Here is a 10,157-nt window from a genome sequence, read left to right on the forward strand (position 1 = left end):
TTGGGGCCCACATGGGTCTCACTTGGGCAGGTTGGGCTTTGGGCATGGGCTCAGAGTGGGCTTTTTTGCCCCACATGGGCAGTAGATGGGCTCAACTACAGCTGTAGCCCACATATTGCCCACATGTGGGCAAGGCAATATGTGGGCTACAGCTGGGCTCCACTCCTAAAAATTATGTGAGAAATCTTGTTATACTTTAATAGCCACTAGGCCAGGTACACTTTTTACACAAATGCAAGGCTATTAAGCTAAGATAACAATATTTAACTTCTTTACAAACAACTGAAACCAGAAAGGAAGTTTGAAAAGAGGAAAGCTTTACAAACACAAACACTTCAACAACTTTTTTAAAGAGGCAGGTTAGTAACAACAAAAAGACAAACAGAAATATTTTGGGGTTACCTTACAAAAAGTTTCAGCATGTTCTGATCTGCAACAAAATGACTGTTCTATAAGAAATTTCATTGATAGGGTAAAACAGATGTAAATTTCAGTGTCCACTCAGCGTAAACCTTTTGTTCTTTTCGGATGTTTAACTGCTGCAGTTTTTTGGGGGGTATATCCACAGAGATATATGGACTATAAACATGTGATGATTTTTTTTTTTTTTTACTCCATGATCTTAACCAGAGTCTAATTTAGCAAGTCAATATCAATTTGAGCTTATTTTGAGTGGTTGTGCACCTTAATAAGGCAGTCAAACAGGCAATATGTATACAAAGCCCATGTCAATAAAAATAACCATAAGATATACATTACAAAGACATTATTAGTACTTAATTTGGATTAATACATTACATGGTTAAAAATTTGTAAATTAATCTTGCTTTTATTTTATTTTTTAACATGGCTAAAAAAAAGTTTAGACTCTTATTTTGAAAGGTCACATTGCAACCCATGTGACTAGCCACAGCCTATCGTTTTTTGTTTTGTTTTTGTTTTTTCCTCCTACAAGTACCAGAGAGAAACGCGCGGCATTTTGGAGCTGCTGTTCGAGAGAATTGCTGCTTTAAAAAGAAAAACGAGCGGAAAAGGCGTCTATTTAAAGTGGTTTTGTTCTTTGAGGAGTCTTTTTTTTCCGGATTGTCCAGCGTTTGGTGAGATTTTCTACATTGCTGAACGTGACTTGGTGAGTAAACATTGTGTTTTATGCCAAAAAAATTTTTGACATATTGGTCATTTCGTAGAAATGTGGTGGCAGATGTTTTTATGGTAATTTTGAAACTGAATTCTGTGTTTAATTGAAGCACGGGCCTGTTCGTTGTCCGTTTTTTTTTTTTTTCGTTGTGGGAGTGCGCCACATAAGCGCTAATTAAGCTGAAAAATTTACCTTTATTGGTACTGGAAGCTACTTTTGTATTATTTAACTTACTATGGTAGTCTGAGTTGGATTCCAAGTGCGAGAAACAAGATGGTGCTTGTCCTCAGTCGAACCTTGTGTAACCACCGGAAGTGTTAAGCCGCGTTTACAACACAGTGCGTTGTAAACAAAAAAAAAAAGCATGCAAAATTGCACTAAAACTGCGAGGCTGCGAAAGGTGAATCGCGTTATAGGGAGGGACCACTGTATTTTTTACCAAATGTTTTAAAAATGCTTTAACTCATTGATTGTGCTTGTATATTATACATTTCTAGGCGAGTGATTTTGTCTAGTGACGATGAGTTTGATGATTGGTCCGGCAGCAGGCCTACACCTCCATCCACCCTCGGATCTTCACCTCCACCACCTCCATCCACGCTCAGGGTTACGCAGACACCTCCGCCGCCTCCATCCACCTTTGAGGGATTGTAGCTTTTGAAGATGACAACAAACTATCTCAAAATTTCTTCAACATGTACTCATGGACTGTATATTACAGATTTTGAAAATGTGAGTGCCCAACATTCATGATCATAAGAGAACAAAAATGCTTTTTTTATTGCTTTAAAAATATGGATTTGTTTTGATGAATATGTCTTCAGTTGTGGGAAGGACTGTAATGCCAGTGTGATATTAGACAACTACACAGGGTACTGCAGGGCTGTGAAAACTCCAGATCTGTGAAATTCTGCGGATTTCATCATGGAGAGGAGGGGGAGTGTTAGTGTTTTTGTCTGTAATCGTGATCATCATTGAGTTTTTAAAATGTCTATCACAAACATCGTACAAGTTTTATAAGATCGCGGCGGTCCGCGGACACTGATCTGTGTGTTACAGATACAAATCAGTGTCCTTGGATCCGCGGAGTTTCGAGGAGAAAAAAGCCTGGCTGTTGCGACAGTTGTCATAAAGCGGGACTGGTTGGTTGCTGCGGTGGCGCTGTGTGTCTCCTGCGCAAAACTTAAGCTAAATGTAGCTTGTGGACATCGTAAACCTTTAGAGCGCTAAAGTTTTTAAAAGAAGACTTGTGCAGCATGTCTCTGCCACGGACAGACGTCGTGGCAGAGACTTCTACTTTTTTTTACTAATAGCCCAATTTCATAGCCTTAAGAGTGTGCATATCATGAATGCTTGGTCTTGTTGGATTTGTGAGAATCTACTGAATCTACTGGTACCTTGTTTCCCATGTAACAATAAGAAATACACTCAAAACCTGGATTAATCTTTTTAGTCACATAGCACTACTATTATTCTGAACACTACTGTGTGTGTGTGTGTGTGTGTGTATATATATATATATATATATATATATATACACACATTCTGTTTCTACCTCATTTTTATGTCTTGTATTATTATTATTGCTTATCTTGCACACACTGGTAAACATTTTCCTCAACTTGAACCCACCTTGTGTGTTTTCTTAAGAGCTGACGTAACATGTGAAATTGTCTGTGAGATCAATAAAGTTTATCTTATCTTATATTTTACCATGATTTTCGACTATTCTCCATCTTTAGTTGTGGTTTTTGAAATGCTTTAACAGTCTTTTCAGTCTTCATGATTTTCATGTAGTTTAATTGTTCTGGGTTAATGCATAATTTGGTTTAAAATTAAAATGAAATCCACGTCATAATCTGTTATTTCAACATAATTATTTACGGTTCAAATGAAAGATTGAATACAAGGTCACTTAAATATGCACAAATTTTGAGACTTTTTGTTCCAGGAGATGCGGAAAATGTATCATTAGATAAAAAATGATAAGAATTTGGTTTCTGGGATCCCACGGGGCCCGAGACCCTGGCTCCTGGGGGCCTATGCCCCCCAGACCCCTGCAATTTTCCCCTGATTTTACAATTTTCATTTCACAGCCCTGGTACTGCCCCAGTGTTCAAATTTTTAGGAATGTGGTTGCATTAAGAGAGGGATATGAAAAAAGGTGGTGCATATGAATGAAATGCTGAAAATTCCAAACATGGAGGAATATTTGGACAAAAATATTGAGGACCATTCTGTCAAAATCAAGGTTTTGGTTGATTGATATGGAATTGCCCATAGTGCTTTTCTTAACATAGTTGCTTTACAGTTCTTGTTGAGAGGCGCTAGCACATATGAAGTGACCATTATATTTGTTCCTTGCAGGAGGCTTGAAGAGAAACTCCTTGACAAGCCACATCACCCGTAAAGATGTTGAGAAGGTCGTGTCTAAGTGGCTCATAGGTGCTCGGGATCGGGGGGGTAATAGACAGGCCCTACAGGCAACCCCGCAATGAAGACTTCAGGCTTCAGCCTCACTTGAGGTGGACAGTAACCAATTCTGTCTGTGACACTTTGTGTTGACCTTGTAGAGACATTACAGGACATTCATGTCTCTCATGTTCTCAGCCTTTGAAAATGAGCAATACCTCACATGGACCACAGTTTGCACAGAGGGAGTAAAGAGCAAGATTGGAAGATTCAAGTAGGATAAACAGAACGTATACAGTGGCTTGCAAAAGTATTCACACCCTTTGGTATTTCACAAATTTTAATTTGTTTATGGCATTTCAAATACAAAATGTAAATTAGGCTTAAATTATTTTCCTTAGACTCAAACTGAAAGTAAATCTCTACAACTTGACATAATTAAAAATATAAAAGCCACGATGATGGGTTGCATAAGTAATCAGCCCCTTCGGTCTAATACTTGTAAATCATTTTAATTGCCAGTGTTTTCAGACAAGTCGGAGAGATGCATGAACTTTAGCAAGTATGTGTTCTGTTTTTCCTACTTGAATCGTCCAATCTTGCTCTTTATTCCCACGCAAAACAAACGTAATTTTTGTTGCACATCAAATGTTTCTTCTGAAAAATGAACATGTTCAAATGTTACTGTCCCTGTTGGTTGTTTATTATTAAATAGTGTATGCAGATGAAATGTTTTCAAAAGTATTTGTTTTTTTTCCATCTGTCTGTGAACAAGATTACAAGAGCATAACAGGCCATAACTTTGGAACTGTGATCATAGGACCTTCCAACTTGGCCCATATTGCTCCTCATAGGTGTTTCATGTATGACAAGTATTGTGGGAGATTTAAGTGCATTTGGCTCAAATTTGACTAAAAATTAAACCTTTTCAAATTCCACTGCTTGGAGATGCCTTGGCTTAATCAGAATACCAATATTGACTAAGTTAATAGTCCATTTGTTATAATGTAATTGATGTTTCCATCTCAGTATAACATTTATCAACATTAATTTGTAATTTAAGTGGAAACTCTAAATGACCTTGACCTGGTATTTGTAAATGAGCTTGTAGCAAACACCCCATAATGTGTGTTTAACAAAAGGTCAATATAATTTTGTACTGCACCAGTATGACATTGAAAAATGTGACTACTCTGTTGGCAGAGGTTGTTGCGTTCTCTGAGCACAGTCCTAGCTTGTTTAAAGAACTGTATGTGACAAAAATGGATTTGTTAAGCCCATAATTATAATAGTTACCCTTATGGGTGCAATTGGGGGCCCATAATCAGCCTGCATGGGGCCCACCTAACGTGTGCTCCAGATGGGAGAAACCTGGGTTGCCCATGCAGGTTTTAGGTAGGGCCCATGGGAAGCCCACGCCAGCCCACTATTCTGAGGAATTGTCATTCATAATTCAACAGGGAAGAACAGAACTTCAAACAAAACCAAATTCACCACTTTGAATTTTATTGTTTTCCAAACACAGTATGTGTTTTCAACAAAAATCATAATTTTGTGAAGAACTGAGAACAGTGTTTAAATTAATCAACCTAATATGAATCCAAATGAAAAACCTTTGCATGAATTTCACGTTAATGAAATCCATTTTTTACTAAATTTTATTATTTCATATATCCACAAGGATATACAGTGTTTAGAAGAATCAAACAAAACCAACAGAATTAAAATATATCAGAAACAAAGAGAAAAAAAGTGTTTTGGTGAATTTCACTATTTTCACCATAAAAAATTTCTACAATTTACAAAACAATTCAAAAGTTCAATATTGTGTGAGGAAGGATTGTAAATCAGTGTTTAGATGAAACAAACAAAAACAATCATCAAAATCCATCAAGAAATGAAAAAAAAAATTTGGGCGAATTTCAGTTTTCACCCTAAAAAGTCCATATTTTCCTAAAAACGTACAATTCCAACATTAATACATTATTACTCTCAGAGAAACAGATATGGCATCAGTTCAGTGCCAAAACCACAAAAAAAAAAAAAAGCGTTCAGGTGTATTATATTATTTCACACACGTAGATAACTGCGTGTGCAAAGATGTCATGCTAAAAACAGAAAGTATCCCAATGAATTTTCAATGTAGCTCCCTTCATCCAACTGTATGTTTTCTGTTTTTGTCTTTTTACTTTTTTGATTGTGCATTTTGAGCATTTATCCAGTCCAAATTCCATACTAATGTCTTTGAAAAACTTATGGACAGTTTCTACGAGTTGACTGAGTCCTTTTTGTGTTGGCAGAGATTTTCAAATCATCCATGAACAGCAGATGGTTCACAAGTTTCTGATTTTTCCTTCCTCTGTCTCTCCTTAAGTCCTACCTGATGTCTTGCTCCTTCAGGATCTTGCTGAGTGGGTTTATGATTAAACAGAATAAAAGTGGTGAGAGTCTGTCTCCCTGAAATATTCCTCTCTGAACTCGTATGTCTGGGATTGTTATTTGTCCCTCTGTGTGATTGAGGGTGATGGTGGTGTTCCACTTGTTCATTTGTGCTCTCAGGAAAGATCTTATTTCCTCATTGATGTTGTAGAGTTCTAAGCACCTCATGATCCAGGAGTGTGGTACGCTGTCAAATGCCTTTTTGTCATCAATCCAAGCCATGCTGAGGTTCCTCCTCCTTTTTTGCAGTCCTCCAGGATAACTTTGTCTATCAGTAACTGGTCTTTAGCTCCTAATCTTCTTCTGGAACAACCTTTCTGTTAATTTTCCAGGTAGCCACCAGTGTCCAGATGTTCATAAATGTCATCAGTTATGATTCCTGTCAGCCATTTGTATGTTGTTGTTAGGCAGCAGATGGGTCTGTACTTGTTGGGAAGCTGTGTTTCCTTGGTCTTTCGTAGTAGGCTTGTGTTCCCAGTCATTAGCCAGTCTGGTGTGTCCTCTTCTTGATTCTCCATTTGTCAAAGCCACAACATAATGGTGGTGTAATGCTGTCAGTCTTTTCAGCCAAAAATTTGGGATTTTGTCGGAGTCAGTATCTGACACAGACAGCAATAAACCTGGGTGTAAAACTGCTCAAAATAGGTCAATTGTCAAGTCTAGTTTCTATTAACTTAGACAACTGGCCAAGGTGAAGTGATTTCTTTCACAGCATCATTTTGAGATTTTAATCCTTGCTTTTATCACTAATCGTCTGGACAATTGCAATGCACTTTATATTGGGCTGAATCAGACTCTGCTTACCCGCCTACAGATGGTGCAAAATGCTGCTGCTCGACTTTTGGCTGGTGTTAGAAGGTGTGAGCACATTACACCGGTTTTGGCTTCATTTCATTGCTCCCAGTTCATTTTAGAATTGATTTTAAAATTCTTTTATTTGTTTTTAAATATCTTCATCGCTCACTCAGGTCAGCTGATTTGTCAGTGTTAGTCATCCCAAGGTCAAAGAGGAAGCGTAGAGGTGACGGAGCTTTTTCAGTCGTTGCCCCAAAACTGTGGAATGATCTTCCTTTGCACATTAGGCATGCTGATTCTCTCTCTGCTTTTAAATCTTCTCTTAAAACACATTTCTTCTCTTTAGCTTTTAACGCAGTTTGACACATTGGTTTTTTAGTGTTTCTGGTTTTAACTGTGGTTTTTATTTATTTATTTATTTTTATTTTAACATGCCTGTTCTTGTGTACAGCGCTTTGGTTGTTGGTATTCATTTTAAAGTGCTTTATAAATAAACAGAGATTGAGATTGAAGCCATATGTGGGATTTTGTCAATGCCAGACGCTAGTTAGCTGGAGACGCTGGAAACTCTTCTCTGAATGGATCAAACTTCACTCTGTGATCCTAGAATGTTTTTCGAAAAGCCCTGTATGAATTAGCATGTGTGTTTTCAGGTTGCCCTTTTGTCCAAATCTTTGACCACACTCAGAACAGACAAATGCTTTTTGTCCTGTATGAATTATCATGTGCCTGTTCAGGGTGCCCTTGCGTCCAAATCTTTGACCACACTCAGAACAGACAAATGCTTTTTGGCCTGTATGAATTATCATGTGTCTGTTCAGGGTGCCCTTTTCTCCAAATCTTTTGCCACACTCAAAACAGACAAACGCTTTTTCCCCTGTATGAATTATCATGTGTGTTTTCAGGTGGCCCTTTCGTCCAAATGTTCGACCACACTCAGAACAGACAAATGGTTTTTGTCCTGTATGAATTATCATGTGTGCTTTCAGGTTGGTCTTTAGTCCAAATCTTTGACCACATTCAGAACAGACAAACGCTTTTTGGCCTGTATGAATTATCATGTGTTTGTTCAGGGTGCCCTTTTCTCCAAATCTTTGACCACACTCAGAACAGACAAACGCTTTTTGGCCTGTATGAATTATCATGTGTCTGTTCAGGGTGCCTTTTTCTCCAAATCTTTTGCCACACTCAGAACAGACAAACGCTTTTTCCCCTGTATGAATTATCATGTGTGTTTTCAGGTGGCCCTTTCGTCCAAATGTTTGACCACACTCAGAACAGACAAATGCTTTTTGTCCTGTATGAATTATCATGTGTGTTTTCAGGGTGACCTTTTGTCCAAATCTTTGACCACACTCAGAACAGACAAATGCTTTTTGCCCTGTATGAATTATCATGTGTGTGTTCAGGTGGCCCTTGTGTCCAAATCTTCGACCACACTCAGAACAGACAAATGTTTTTTGTCCTGTATGAATTCTAATGTCTTTGTTCAGAGTGCTTTTCCGTTTCTGTCTTTTACTCTGATCAGAACAGACAAATGGTTTTCTTCTTGCTTTCCTCCCCTTTTGTTGCTCTGAGTTGTTCATGTGAACAGATGCTTTTCCATATTTAGAGCCTTTAAATTGTTTCTCATCAGTGTTGCCTGAACGAACAATATTGGTATTTTTCTGACAGTTAAAACGTGACTGAAGTTTTCTGGTCTGTTTCCAGTCATCACTGTCATCAGTCTCAGTTCCAGAACTGTCTGAACTCCTGCCACTGGTATCTGGTTGTAAATGACTGTTTGGACCTGAGTTGCTGGCTGGTTGTGGTCCTCCATCGTCCTCTCCATCAGCTTCTGCTGTCAGTGTTCTGTGTACAGATGAGCTGCTGGCTACAGGCTCAGCCTCTGTGCTCTCATCACTTCGCCTTTGATGAAGCTGTGATGACTCTGGTTTTTCATCATCATTTTCACTCTTCACAGGGACGGCAGTGAAACCAAACTTGGTGAGATCTGCCTCCTCCAGCTGCTGAAGCTGCTCTCCCTGCTGACTTATCCACAGCTTCTCTTCTTCTTTAATGTCCTCCTGGTCAACACTCAGATTCCATTCCTGGTGTTCAGGGAGAGTTTCTTCTTTAATCACGAACAACGGCTGCATGTCTGTACAGAAACAATACAATTAATTTAACAATAAATGTTTGAACAACACTCACTAAAATAAAATATCAGTGGTGAGTTTGACCTGATGACAGTAAGTTATTGCACTGATGGAACTGATAAAGTGGAAATGTACATCAGCATTTGTTTTAAATTTTAGAAATTGTAATTCACGTCCTTGAATGAATGAAAACTGTTTATTTCGAACATTTGATACAACAACAATTACAAGATAGATCAGTAAAGACAACAACAAAAAAGTTCCTACTGTGTACCCAACATGTCCGAAAAGGGGTAGGGTGAAGCATCAGCTTATTTATCCCTACCCCTTCTTCCCCACAACCAGTAATACCCTTTGCCACATATACACATAAATTCCTACACACCTAAACCGATATCAATATATATATATATATATATATATATATATACATATATATACATATATATACACACACATACATATACACATCAACATACACATATATACACAAACATAAATATACACCTACACATACCTACTTACATACAAAATACTATATATTTACAAGCCGAAGCAAAAAACAAAAACACCCTAACCCTCATTACCCTTCCTCCTCCCTATACCCAGAAAAAAACATATTTTTGTACCGCTGTTTGAACTGGTTCATGCTTGGACATTGCTTGAGCCCCACTCCCAATCTGTTCCACATCCTCACCCCACAGACAGAAATACAGAAACCTTTTAATGTTGTTCGTGCCCACTGATGCTTTAAATTAAATTTCCCCCTCAGACTGTAATCCCCTGATCTGTTAAAAAACATATTTTTAATATTTGCTGGAAGTAAATTGTTTATTGCTTTATACACAATTTGTACTGTTTGAAAATGAACCAAGTCTGTGAATTTTAAGAATTTGGATTGTAAAAATAGTGGATTTGTATGATCTCTATAGCCAGTATTATGAATAATTCTTATAGCTCTTTTCTGCATTACTGATAGTGATTGTGTTGTACCTTTATAAGTATTACCCCATACCTCGGCACAGTACTGCAAATATGGTAAAACCAGTGAGCAATAAAGAATGCGGAGTGAGTTGTGGTCCAGAATATGTTTCGCTTTGTTTAGAACTGAAATGCTTCTTGACAGTTTACTTTGTATATGTTTTATATGAGTCTTCCAGTTTATCTTATCTATTATCACCCCCAGAAACTTATTTTCATGTACCCTTTCAATATCTACCCCCTCGACTTGTAAC

The 10,157-nt window shown here is 37.8% G+C and overlaps 1 long non-coding RNA gene across 1 annotated transcript; it reads left to right on the forward strand.

The window, feature by feature from the left end:
• The first annotated feature begins 965 nt into the window (after positions 1-965).
• Positions 966-5,961, forward strand: LOC117504881. The gene is made up of 3 exons (XR_004558940.1): positions 966-1,129; positions 1,636-1,870; positions 3,506-5,961. It is a non-coding gene; the product is annotated as an uncharacterized LOC117504881 (long non-coding RNA).
• The last annotated feature ends 4,196 nt before the right edge of the window (positions 5,962-10,157 follow it).

Source organism: Thalassophryne amazonica, chromosome 23, assembly GCF_902500255.1.
Source record: "Thalassophryne amazonica chromosome 23, fThaAma1.1, whole genome shotgun sequence".
NCBI lineage: Eukaryota > Metazoa > Chordata > Actinopteri > Batrachoidiformes > Batrachoididae > Thalassophryne > Thalassophryne amazonica.